The sequence below is a fragment of the Cryptomeria japonica genome, chromosome 2 (assembly GCF_030272615.1).
Source record: "Cryptomeria japonica chromosome 2, Sugi_1.0, whole genome shotgun sequence".
Classification (NCBI taxonomy): domain Eukaryota; kingdom Viridiplantae; phylum Streptophyta; class Pinopsida; order Cupressales; family Cupressaceae; genus Cryptomeria; species Cryptomeria japonica.
Window position 1 is genome coordinate 515,212,918 of NC_081406.1, and position 14,319 is coordinate 515,227,236.

Below are 14,319 nucleotides of genomic sequence, written 5' to 3' on the forward strand. Positions count from 1 at the left end.
CTGCAGTGAGAACCTCTATAGGTTCATTGTACTCTATACTTACATGATTCCAATATTAATCTCCTAGAATTCTTAGGCAGAGCTTCATTCTACTACACCATAATGTGTAGTTCTACTTAGAGAACCTGGGGCCTACCTTTCATATCATATTGGATCTTTCCTTAAGTTTTTAATCAGTTATGAATCTAAGGACTAGGGCTCTGATACTAATTGTTAGTCCCAACTAGTGCTGAGGGGGGAGGGATGAATCAACACTATACTAATTCTCACCAGATTTAACCTTAATTAAAGTTTCTATTCAAACATAACACTTATCGGTATAAGTAGCATTAATAAGAAACATGCACACATAAAATCAAATACACATGACTACCAAGATTTATCACGTGAAAACCAAAATGGGAGAAAACCATGGTGTGAGTAGAAACTCGCAAAATCTACACTCTTCTAGAGTACACCTCGTGAGGAGCCATGGTTGTTAAGAGATTACAAAGACATTATTAGGTACCACCCGGCTAAGGGATTTTATTTAAGACCTATTAGAACCTTTACCCTATTAGAGGTAGCCTTGTTAAAGGACTTAGCATTATCAATTAAGATGTCACTCGGTTAAGGGATTTTACAAAGGGACCTGTTAAAGTCCACCCGATTAAGGGATTTTTTTGTTGTAGTTATTAGAAAACAACAAAGTGAATGATATTCTATAGTAGTTACTCTTAGCTTAATCAGATCCAATTGAAGCTCTTTTTTTTGACCACTGGTTACACTTGCTTTGCACTCTACTAGTGCTCTGCATTTCACTCGCTCTGCACTCTATTGGTGCTTTGCATTTCACTTTCTCTGCACTCTACTGATGCTCTGCATTATTTCTCTACTCTTCACCACTATGATATTCACTTAGCAGTTTTGCACTCTTCTCACCTTGTTGGATCACCTCTCTTCAAAATTGCACTTAGCAACTTTATAATCAAACTTTTTGGTTTTTGCCAAAAACCTTTATACCATGTTTTGTTGGCACATGCATGTTGATTCCTAAATGAGTTTACACCTAACACTTGATAGATTTGAAATTCAAATCTTCTCACACTTTCTCTGTGTGCTCTCCATCAATCTTGCCAGCAACTCATCCTTATCTGCCATCGCAACTCATAATTCTACCAACTTCTGGGTCATGTTCTACCTTTTTAATGCGAACTGGAAAATCCGCACAAATCGCACCTTAACTGGTTGTTAATTGTGTAGACTTCATTAGCAATTTTTTTTTATTCTATCTCACCATAATTGACTCACATTTGGTCATCACATCTAGCTTACTGGTCACTGCTCTGAGATTCTCGGTGGATAGCATTCTTCAACCTATATCACCGTTTCACTGATGTAACTCTTCATTTTTTGCCACCGGTCACTGATCATCAACTAGACTGATCACCTATCTATCTAGAGTGTTTTGGTCATGCATAAGACTACTAAACTACAATTTGAGTCACCACTTTTGACTGCATCATCATTTCAACAGCCTTTTTAAGAAACTAATCTCAACACCTCTCGAATGCTTGACTGACTGGTCAACTACTCTGTTTATCCTTCAATGGATTAGTCTTCGACCAACACACTGCTTAAGTGTGTCAATGATTCATATTAGGGAAGCACTAAATCCTCCATATTGTTTGCAGCTGTAGACACCTAAAATTAATATTTAATTAATTTAAGCCTATCAACATAATTAATATACTTAATTGTGTTACCCTCATTCCTCTCATAATTAATCAAATCTAATTTAATTAATCCTATCACTATTGTCCAATAATTAATTTATCAAATAAATTAATTATTCCCCTATTCTTCTAAAGTCCCCTCCAATAATTATTTCCTCTAAACCCACTCAGTTATTTAATTTTAATTAATTAACCTAGTCATGTGATTCCTACAAATCACTTTTCCTAATCCCACTCAACCTAATTAATCCTTCTACAATCTCTCATAATCATTCTTATCATTATCCCTCAATTTTTAATTCCCACTCATATCACATCAAAAATTGAGTCTCTCAAAGAAATTCAAATTTCTTTGAATTCCTCAATGTATCCTTATTTTGGAATTTTTAATTCTTCATATTTGAAATTCAAATTTCTCCCCCCTTTTCCCAAAGAATTTTATATTCCTTTTTATTTTCCCAAGGCACCCTTGATCCATGCCTTCTATCTCAAATCAATCTCAACCCTTCATAATCAAATCAATTGTCACCCTCCATTAGCCTCATCCAATCTATAAATTGGAGCCTATTCTCCTCACAAATCATCCACTTCTGATGCATTGTCATGCTACTCTTTTCTCCTCTTTCTTCATAATCCTCTATCAAATCCATCCATTCTATATCTTTCAATCCAAATCCAATCCATCAATCTATCTTTTTGAGCACTTAGAGAGCATTCCACATCCAAATCAAGCAAGCAGCACATCAAGTGGAGCATCAAGGGTACATCCTCATCATCCATTTCATCAAGCACAATCCGAAAGAGAAGGTAAAATACTAAGGTAAAAATGATCTCTTGATGTTTTAGTATTTTCATTCTTATTCCATTGTGCTTTTGATCATTTAACTCTTCTACTCTATTTCCCCCTCTTCATTCTGGCACGTCCGGTGGGACCCACATCTTGAATTTAACAAAAATTTGAGTTTTTTGTGAAGATTTCTCGCAAGTTCACGCTTCAGCGTGAGCATACGCGCATTGACGCGACTATTTTCTAGATCAACATGACTGCTTGCTAATCAACGCGACCGTCTCGGCTTTGGTGCGACCGCATGGTATTTGAATTTTTTTTTGGTGCCCCACTATGCTTCAGCACAACCACCATGAAAATCCATCTATCTCCTCTTCATTCTTTCTGTTCTTCTCACTTCTATCTTTTTTCAATTGTCATTTCAGCGCGAGCGATTTGTAAAAAAGTTAAATTTGAATTTTTTGGGCACTATAAGGCCCTCCCCAAACCAAGCTTTGATTAACTTAGCTGACCATGTTTGACCCTATTAATAAATGCTATATAATTCAATAGAATGGACTGTGTTCGACAGATAGATTGGTGAGAAAAGTAATTGAGCTAGGTTATAGAGTTATTTCACCTTGAGGTGTACATTTTGATGCGTTATGAATTTGAAATCCTAAAAGATCCACTGATTGGATAATCTTGAACTAATGTATGTCAGCTATATCTGGATTTGCAAAAATTTATTATGATGTTGGAAATATGATGCGTATCTTATGAATGAATGAAATTATGAGGGTTATGATAATGGCTTATCTGGATAAATTGGGATATATGAGATATTGACTTGTTAATGTCAATTGTATGCAGAGTGTTTGATGTGTATTCTTATTCATGTGTTTAATATTTTATGAGGATATTTGGAAGTACTAATATGTAATTGAGATGCGCAGGAAAATTATCCATGTGACCATGGAAACATTATGGAGAACCAAGCCTAGACCTATGTACATTCGTAAAACCAAGGTTTGTCTATTTGGAGAGACAACACCCTGTTTGTATAGTATTTTATTTGTGAAAGTGGATGTTGCATGTGTGTCAGATTGAATTTATGTATTTGTATAAATCCGACAAGAGATAAAATTTCATGTATAACTTCGTAAAAGTATTTTTATTGTGTCACTTGACACGTGTTGATTTATGTTCTGATTTTTGAATTGTCTCTTGGAGGGAGTTGTTTAACCATAGCTTTTTCAATTAATTTAATGTGGTTCTATATTTTTCTAGGGTAGAAAATCTTTGGGGTGGTCAACTTAGGTTTGACCCGAAATTTAACTTTAGATGGGTTTAAAAGGGGTTAAATTGACTCATAGGGGTAGTTTAAAGGTGTTTCCTAAAGCCCATAAGGTATACCTAAGGGTTAGGAGTAATTTTAGGCATGTGACAACTCCCATGTGGCTAATCAGTTACCCTAAAAAGTGAGTTTTCTAAGATGTGCGAAAATTGGATTTAGAAGGCATCATCTAGGTTAGTTAACTTTCCTTTTTGGTGAGAGATCCCTTTTGATCTTTTTTGGACTTTTTCCTTTTTCAATTTTAGAAACCTGTGAGAACTCTCACTAAGGTCTTCTTAGGCAAGAATGTGAGATTTTGTGGGTAATCACCCACTCTCCATTTCTGGAGACAATGCAATTTTGAAAAAAAAAGAATAGATTTTTGGTATAGGAATTTGCCTAAGTGTAGAGAAACAAGGTTTTGTGGATTTGGGGCTGCTCATCCTCAACTAGACTAGCATACCTTTGGGTAGTTTGGAGGTTGGTTTATCTTCTCCCTGTGATATTTCATATTGCATGTTTATGTTGAAAGATCGTTTGTGTGGAAAAAATTTCTTCTCTTGCATTTTTCATTTGGAAAATTATTATTCGTTATGTATTTTATTTCTATATGTAATCTGTGTTTTGGGAGTAACCAAGGCCTCCTACTCTTGAGAGAGAGGATGGTCTTGTGGGTGGTAGAAGTTTGATAGCCCTTGAGTGAGAGGCTCTCATTGTGAGAGTGATCTCAAGGGATATTTATGTGACCCTTGCTGCATGGCTTGTTTATGCATTTGGGGGTCATAAGGAGGGAAATATGGCTTGAAAGCCTTGGGGGGCATAACGATGTGGGGTTATTATACTTATAATATATTTTGGTTTCCATGAGGTGGCTTTGTGTTTGCCTTACTTGCAGTCTCCTCAGGGTACTTGGTCCACTACCACCTTTGAAAAGACATCACAATGTGTGGTGTAGTATAGCCCTGGGTTGGGAATGTGTTCGTGAATTGTTTTCCCTTGTTTGTTGTGTTTGCATGTGTAACCTGTCTAGGGCTTGGTTCTCCACGCTCAGGGGTGGCTACTAGTTAGCCTAGGTTGGGAGGTGAGCACTCCATGGTCATAGCCTATGATTTATTTGCAGGTTGTTGAAAGAAAAAAAGACAAGTAGAAGTTGCTGGACTTTTGTGTTGCAGAAAAAGAATTGGAAATAGAATAGATTATATTTTAAGTTGCAGCAGTATGAATGGATAAATATATGTTGTAGTTACTTTGAAAAGAAAATGTATTCATTTTAATTAAAGGTCCTCATTTAGTAGAAATGAGAGATCCATTTGTAAGGTTGTACATTGTTTTTTATTAAAGTATTATTTGGTTGCAAAATGAATTATTGATGTTGAGCTTACGTTTTGAATTGTTCTAGAAATTTTAAATAACTCATGCAAGTTACTTTGAAAACAAATGTTTAAGTTTATTTTGCATGTAAATTTTGAAAAATAAAAGAATCAGTTTATTTCCTATGTATACCTCTAAGATTAGATTTAAATAATAACACATTTATTTAGCTGCTGCTAAATTTATTGAATTTTGTCGTTTATATAGTTACTGTTAAAATTATTAATTTTTGTCATTGGCTTATTTGCAGAAAATAAAATGTAGAAGTTAAATAGACTGTTTGTTTTAAATAATTTCTTAATCTATAGTTGCTATTTAATATTATTTGGATTTCAGTCCATCACATATTACAGAAAATGAATCTAAGGAAATTAGTCTATCTCTGGTTAATGATAATTAAAATATTTTGTTTTAAAAAAAAACATCGATTTAATTCAGAATATTGTAAGCAAGTTGTTTAAACAGTTTCCAAAAAAAAAAAAAACATTATCAGTATTTTTGCATATTAGGGAATCAACCTGAGTTTCAATTGTATCTATAATATATATATATATATATATATATATATATATATATATATATATATATATATATATATATATATATATATATATATACTTTTAAAATATACATACATATATATATATATAGAAAATAAACTATAAATAATAAACAAATTTAAATACAAAAAAAAGATTACATAAATTAAATTTAAAAAAAAAAAAAAGGAAGGATTTCGGGCCGAACCCACTATGTTAAACACAGTGGTCGGTGGGCCGAACCACTGTGTTTAGCACAGTGGTCAGCGCGGTTGTGGAGCTCGGCACTGTGGTTTCCCACAGTGAGCGGGGCCACCGCTGCCGCCTAAATCCCTACACCTTCGCCTCTCCTCTCCACTGTGTGCATTCCTCGGCCCGTTAAAACCCTTGGTCGCCTCCGCTATTTTTGTTTCATGTGCTTGGCCCTGCACCAAAATGAAATTTTGAAACCCTAACCCAACTTGGGTTAGGGTATTCGAAAGGAAATAGAAATGATAAAGTATGAAAGAAATAAAAGGGTTTATTTTATAATCATAAAGAAATTAGGGTTTCATTTTTTTATTTAATATTTAGGTTAAGTTATATGGAACTTGTAGAGTTATTCATTTTATTAAGTATATATGTTTTAATAATCAAATGGGCATATTTAAAAAGGATGTTTAAATTCTAATTATTTTTGGAGTTTAATCTTTTAGGGGATTGTAATGGAAAGTATAATGAAATTTTCTACAACATTATTATCACCATAATTGGGTAAATATATTTGAGAAGATTAATTGGTTGAATTTAAAGCAAGAGGGAATGTGAATATTGAAAACAAAATAATAAATAGTTGATGTTGGATGAAGTAATATATAACGACATGATTTAAATTATATAATTACATTTTAGAGATCTAAATGTCTTCTTTTATAATTAAATAGAATGACTTAATATAGTTAAATAAATAATTAATTTAAGAGGATATTGTAGTGGTGTAATATAAATTCTCTATAATAAAACTAATGTACTAAGTCTTGCAAACCTTGTTAACCCAAGTAATTTCTTTTATCAGATAATTTAATTATCAAAATGTGGTTTGGCAACTTAATTGTATCTACTCAATTAGGTAATATTAATGAAATGAAATAGTAATAATGTTGGTATTTAGTAAATAATGGATATTATCGAATCAAGTAATTATATTAATGTCTTTTTAGTAGAAGTTGATCTAATTATTATTATGAAACGTAACTAAAAGGAAAGGGACATTTGAGTGAATTGAATAGTACCCTTATAAAGTTAATTTGATTTCTTGATTATTAGAGTTATCGTAATTATTACGTAAGTAATATTTTGATTTTATCATCAAGGAGTTTTATCCAAACTTCAGGTTTCTATTTAAACTTTAATTCATCGTTCTCTTTAGAAACCCATTGTCCGTATAATGTTAAATAAGGTTTCATTTGGAACAATTTGTCAAGTTGTCACAATTAATTAAGCTAGGGTTACTTATATTTAAGTGTCAAACAAAAATTTATTGTTTGTATTTTTGTCCAAAAGTTTGGGCATGACAGGCGCTAACTCTTGTTGTTTTGACGCGAGCGCCTTCTCATCAGCACGACTGTAATTTTTTCTACTTCTATTATTTACTCTATTTTATACTAATATTCTATCTATTAGCACGATTTCTCATGCATTAACGTGACTGTCTACTAATCAGCGTGACCGCAGGAATTAAAAAAACCAAAAAAAAAATAATAATTTTATTTTTTCGCCATATCTTCTTTATCTTCGCTCTGTTTTCCTCCAAAACTCACTATATCCCCCACAATTTCATTTTGTACATTTCCTTCCTTGAGGACCTTATCCCAAATTCCACTTTTTGAAGCCTGAAATCCCACATTTCTCTATTGTTAGGGTTTGCCATAACTTCTTCCTGTTTTATCCAATCACCTCCAAATTTTTTCATATTGTCTATCTCCAACTTTTGCTTCTTTGTCCCTCTTGGACAAATTTTTCCATTCCTTCACCTCGCCTCTAAAATCCCCATTTTATGCTTTCCTATCCCTTAGAAAGTGTCAAAAACCTAGTCAACCCCAATTAACCATCAAAGTTTCGTCCAAATCCACATTTTTTTTTAGTAGAAAAGTTTTTATTATTGTTTTTCTATTCATTCCCAAAAAAATTTTAAAAAAATATTTTTGTCATTCTTTTGTCTTTTGGAGGACGCTTGTCGAAGACTTCATTTTCAAACTACTAATCAAGTGGTTTGCAGGTTGCCTAGGAGTTTCAAGCAAACATTGTCTTTTTTTTTAACTAGGCACCTAGATCTAATTAGGGGATAAATAAACCATTGTCTTTTGCATTTTTTAAAAGCATAAAGGTAGGAGAGTATGATCTCGTCTAGCTAGACGATCAAAAATCTAGACCCTCCAATCTTTTCATGTTTATTGCATGTTTACCCTTAGTGGGCATGCCCTCCCAACTTTCTCTTTGAGTTGGTGAGAGGGGAATGACCCAAGTGAGTACACCCGGACCTAGGGTTCCCAACTAACTATAATAAATAGGCCATTGATGATGAAAGGGTCAATGGTTGGGGCTATTTGAGAGTTTAGTCTCACATTGGGTGCTTAGTAGGATCTTAGAGATCTCAATCACACTTGCATGACTACTAAGTTCTTGGTGCTTCGTTGGGCTATAGGCCTCAATTGCTCTTGCGCAACTGTGAAGGGTAGCTCCTAACGGGAAGCCATACTAAACACCTTGTGCATAGTGGCCAAAAACCTTCTAGTCATTGGTGTAGGAGGTTGGACCTCTGAAGCTACCCATATTTTTACGGCCCTTAGTAGAGACACAAAGTTCACCATGAGGAGTTTTCATGGGAATTGATGCTTGGCTTCCCCGAAGAAGTGAGTGTCGTGGAGGGGAGCCAGTGGGGTCAAGCATCTAAGTGTCCACTCTGGGTAAGTGTAGCTGGGAAACCAATTGGGATCCATTGACTATTGTCCTTACTCACCATAGGATATGTTGTGAAGGATCATGAGTGTCTTTTGAGTCTAACTTCTTTTGACCATTGTGTTTTATTTACTTGACATCTCTTGCCAAGTCCATCCCCCACAACCAATCAATCCTCCCTCTTTCCAAATTCCATCTTGTCATCATCAAATCTTTAATCCATTTCTATCTATCCAAGAAATTCTCCAATCCCCAATTCACTTTCATCCATTCAAACAATCATCCTTCCTCAACTACTATTAATTATTCCTCTAATCCAATCAAATCTCTAAAATTCCAATCAATCAAATCCATCCCATCTTCCTAGTCCAGTTATCCAATCAACCAGTCTAATCTAATCCAAGGACCAATCCAAATCAAATCCAATCCAATCAAATCAAATCAAATCAAATCAAATCCAACCAAATCCAATCCAATTCAATCCAATCCAATCCAATTCAATCAAATCTAATCTAATTCAATCCAATCCATTCAATCAATCAATCAACAAATCCAATCAAATCAAGTCATAATCCAAAGACCAATCCAATCAAGTCCTAATCCAAGGACCAATCCAATCAAGCCATGTCCTAATCCGATGATCAATCCAATCAAACCAATTCCAATCCAAACCTAATCAAATATAATCAATCATCATTCCAAGCCAAGTCCTAATCCTCATCTTCATTTAACATCATCTTCATAATCTTTCCCCTCCAAAACATATTCATCCAATTCCAATCTAATCCTTCACTCTCAACATGACTACCCATAATTTCAAAGCTTGGTATGAGAAGATGCTCATGGAAATTCATGAACCCTCCTACCAGGTTAATCCCATAATCTCCCACTCACCTATCATACCTTCATCCATCCCATCTCAACACATTACACCCAATCCCAATCTATACCATATCTCTTATCCTTCCTCTACCTTTGACAAGGGAAATCCATCTTATTCCCCATCCATATCTCCATCTTATTCCTCATCCATATCTCCATATTATCCCTTATCCACATACTCCTCTAATCCAATATGTATACCTCCATCTCCCCTCCATCTACATCCCAATCCCCATCCTTCTAGAATGCATTCATTACCTCTACTCCCCATCCAAATCCTTTACTCCATAGTCCTCCAATAATTAATCCTAATTCCCCAATCCATTATCCTAACCCTCCATCCAATTCCAATCCCAATCCTAATCCTTCATCCAATTCCAATCCCCATCCTAATCCTCCATCCAATCCAAATCCTCCATCTAATCCTAATCCTCCAAAATCCATGTTATTCACATCCTCCAGATCCATCATCCATAATCTTATCCAAGACATGCTAGCAAAGGAGACAAAATCCTCACCTCAAAGAAAAGTGGCCAAGTCTCCTCAAGTCCTCCATCCACCCCAATCACCTCCACCTCAAAACAAATCCCAATCCCCCACACTTCATGATACCATCATTTTCCCATCTACTCACATCAAAGCTTCCATACCTTCCTCCATCACACAATCCCCACAACTCCAAACATGCCAAAGGCTTGTTCCAAAGCATGCTAGCATAGAAACCTCTCCATATCATGTTGCATCTCCCGCCACTCCATCTAATGATCCCATCCCCTCCACTTCCTCTCATGATCATATGATTCCTCTATCATCACATGATCATTTTACATCTCATGATCCAATCACTCCTCCCACACCATCTCATGATACCCTCCCTAGTTAAGATGAAAGTATCCTTTCATCTCCATGTCATGATCCCAATCCATCTAAGGATCCTAATCTTCCTTCTACATCTCATCCCCCTCAAAATGGACTTGCATCTTGTTTCTTAAATAATAAGGGTCCTCAAGATAATGCTCAAGATTTTGGTACATCCTTTATTACTCCTCAATCCAAATTTCCCTCATACAAAATCAAAATCCCATTATCCCTCATCTTCCGCATCCATTTTGGGACCCTATGTTCCAAAGTTAAACCCTTCATTCCTTCCATCCATTTTGGGCCCCTATGTTCCAATGCTCAATCCTCCATCCCTTCTATCCATATTGGGTCCTTACATCCCTCCATCCACCACTCCATCACCTCAAATAATTACTAAGCAATATCAACAAAGGCACACATCCTTGAATTCCTCCCAACACTCACTTTCCACCATCCCATCCATAAAATCCATCAATCCTTCATCCTCATGCACCCATCCCATTGCTATTGGAAGCAATTTGGATGCCTAATCTAAAAATCATAAAGCTCAAAATCCACAAAAATCAAAGGATCGACATGTCCCCTCAAAATGACATGCTCAAAACAAAAATATGATTCGAAAGAAAGAAAAATTAAAAAGACCACAAAGGCCCCAAAAGAAAAAATCAAAAACTATGTGGATTCCCAAACAAGCAATGCATCCCAAAGTAAAATCAAAATTGGTATCCAAATTTTCTAATCCAAAAGCTCCATCCATTCATAAGTCCTCCAATCCTCCATCTTCAAAATCCATTTTGGGTCCTTATGTCTCAAAATCTACCATCCCAACTCCTTCTATGTTTGGTCATCATTTCCCAAATTCCACACTTTATCCCCCATCCAATTCAAAACAATCTCCTCCACTGGTCCAAAACCCTTCAAGGTGTGTGCCAATGTTGATCTTCCACAAATTCTTCAAAACCCCATCCATTATCCATCATCCACTTTTCACAATCCCATTCCATTAATCCAATCCTTTCCAAATCCTTATCTTCCACCCCTATCCATTTCATCTCCCCAATTATTGTTACCAACATCTATGAGCATACCTCTAGTTCAAATAAATACTAAGGGATACCATCTATGGAACTTGATGCTTGAGTCCTCCCTTCCTCCTTCACACATCCACTACCTTCCATATCCACTCATCCTTATCCTTCTCCATCCAAAATATTCCAAAAATTCAAAATTAAAAAAAAAAAAAAAAAATTCAAGAAAAATTCAAAAAAAAAAAGTAAATAAAAATCATTTCATCCAATGGCGAAAACCACTTCTTGTAGCACCTTGGGTGAGTACCATGATGAAAAATTGGAAAACAAGCGTCATGTGTAATCCCCTCATCCCCTTGCACTATACACTTGGGGCCAAGCTTCATCCACACAATCCTCCCATCCATCTACATCATATCTAAGTCCATTCTCCTTTCCTATCTTTGATCTTTACTATCCTATCCATATTATCCATCTCATATCCCTTATCCTATCAAAATAAATCCTCCATTCCTATCTTTCATCTTGATCATATAAGAGGGAAAACAATGTATATGTATGCATGCTTTGGAGCACACAAGCCTTAAATCCTCTACCATCCATATCCATTACACATTATCCTCCCACCTCATACATCTTTATCCACCATTCATTTCATCCTTAACTCCACTACCTCTAGTGTGGGGCATTGCACTCCTTTGCAGCATAGTCCTTGGGTCTCCATCACCCCACCCTCCAGTCCTCCATATCCTATGCATATCCATCCACTCCATCCATCTATCTCCTATCTAAACAATAACTCCCTTCTTCCATTCATCCATCCTCTTACCCACCCATTGGTTCTCCCTTGTCATTGGTTTCATTCAATCAAATCCTATCCACCAATCCACCCCATCCTATCCAATTTCTAATCCAATGCTATCATATCCAATCATATTCTCCATCTCTTCCAATTCAATCATTAGTCCCATCCTAATTCCAATCCTATTCAATCATCCATCCCCCTTTTCATCCTATCTAATCATTTATCCTTATTCTAATCCTATCCAATCCATCAAACTAAGCTTTCCCCATCTACCTAAGCTCGCACTGACTTGTGCCTAATCCAAGAACCCATCCATACTAAACTAATAAAATCCAAGTGGAAAATCCTCTCATCTACAAACCTCATGCATCCAACTTGTCTTTTGTCATCCATCAATCAATCCGTCACCCTGCCCATCGGGATGAATCCTTCCCTAGTCCGATAGTTTATCCAAATCCATTTCCTACTTTTGGCAAGAGATGTTAGTTGGTCATGTGCATGTTTTTTTCATTTTTGAGCTTTTTGCTTTGTTTTCATCTTGTGTCCTGGGACTATACTTGTTCATAACTGCCTTGATCATCCTATATCTTGGTATGTCTTGGCTAGTGTATAATGGGGCACAATTTTCATGGCATGGTGTGTTTGAAGGTCTTACTTGTACAAACTGACAACCCTACATTAGTGTTTGTCAACACTTGCATTATTGTGTGCAAGGCATTCGTATTTGACTGAGCATCAGTCCACGCCTCGGATCTTCATATCATCTTGGTTCTTATAATCAGTGGTGTAGACTATCCATGGCAATATCAAATCTAGGTTTTCTCTCTATACTTGCTCAACAAAAAATCCAATCCATTTATCATTTCTTTGTCTCATTTCATTCACAACACTCCAACCCATCCTAGTTCCCTCTTTCATTATCTTCATCCTTTCATCACTTATTCTTCTAATTCCTTTCGAGAGCACACCCGTGTTTTTCAAACTCGCATGTCCTCTCGAGGGGGGATACCACTACTTCCTCGTCATCTTTCCTCCTCATCATTCTTTCTCATCTCATGACTGGGGCATCATGCTACTAGTCCTTATCCTTTTCCTCCACTATGATTTATTCTTCTTTGATATAACATCATTTCATGACGCTATATCAAAGAGGGGCAAAATGTAGAAACCTAAAATTAATATTTAATTAATTTAAGCCTATCAACATAATTAATTGACTTAATTGTGTTATCCTCATTCCTCTCATAATCAATTAAATCTAAATTAATTAATCCTATCACTATTGTCCAATAATTGATTTATCAAATAAATTAATTATTCCCCTATTCTTCTAAAGTCCCCTCCAATAATTATTTCCTCTAAACCCACTCAGTTAATTAATTTTAATTAATTAACCTAGTCATGTGATTCCTACAAATCACTTTTCCTAATCCCACTCAACCTAATTAATCCTTCTAGAATCTCTCATAATCATTCTTATCATTATCCCTCAATTTTTAATTCCCACTCATTTCACATCAACAATGAGTCTCTCAAAGAAAATCAAATTTCTTTGAATCCCTCAATGCATCCTTATTTTGGAATTTTTAATTCCTCATATTTGAAATTCAAATTTCTCCCCCATTTTCCCAAGGAATTTTATATTCCTGTTTATTTTCCCAAGGCACCCTTGATCCATGCCTTCTATCTCAAATCAATCTCAACCCTTCATAATCAAATCAATCTTGGCCCTCCATTGGCCTCATCCAATCTATAAATTGGAACCTATTCTCCTCATAAATCATCCACTTCTCATGCATTGTCATGTTGCTCTTTTCTCCTCTCTTCATAATCCTTTATCAAATCAATCCATCCTAAATCTTTCAATCCAAATCCAATCCATTAATCTATCTTGTTGAACACTTGGAGAGCATTCCACATCCAAATCAAGCAAGCAACACATCAAGTGGAGAATCAAGGGTGCATCCTCATCATCCACTTCATCAAGCTCAATCTGAAGGAGAAGATAAAATAGTAAGGTAAAAATGATCTCTTGATGTTTTAGTGTTTTCATGCTTATTCCATTATTTTTTTATCATT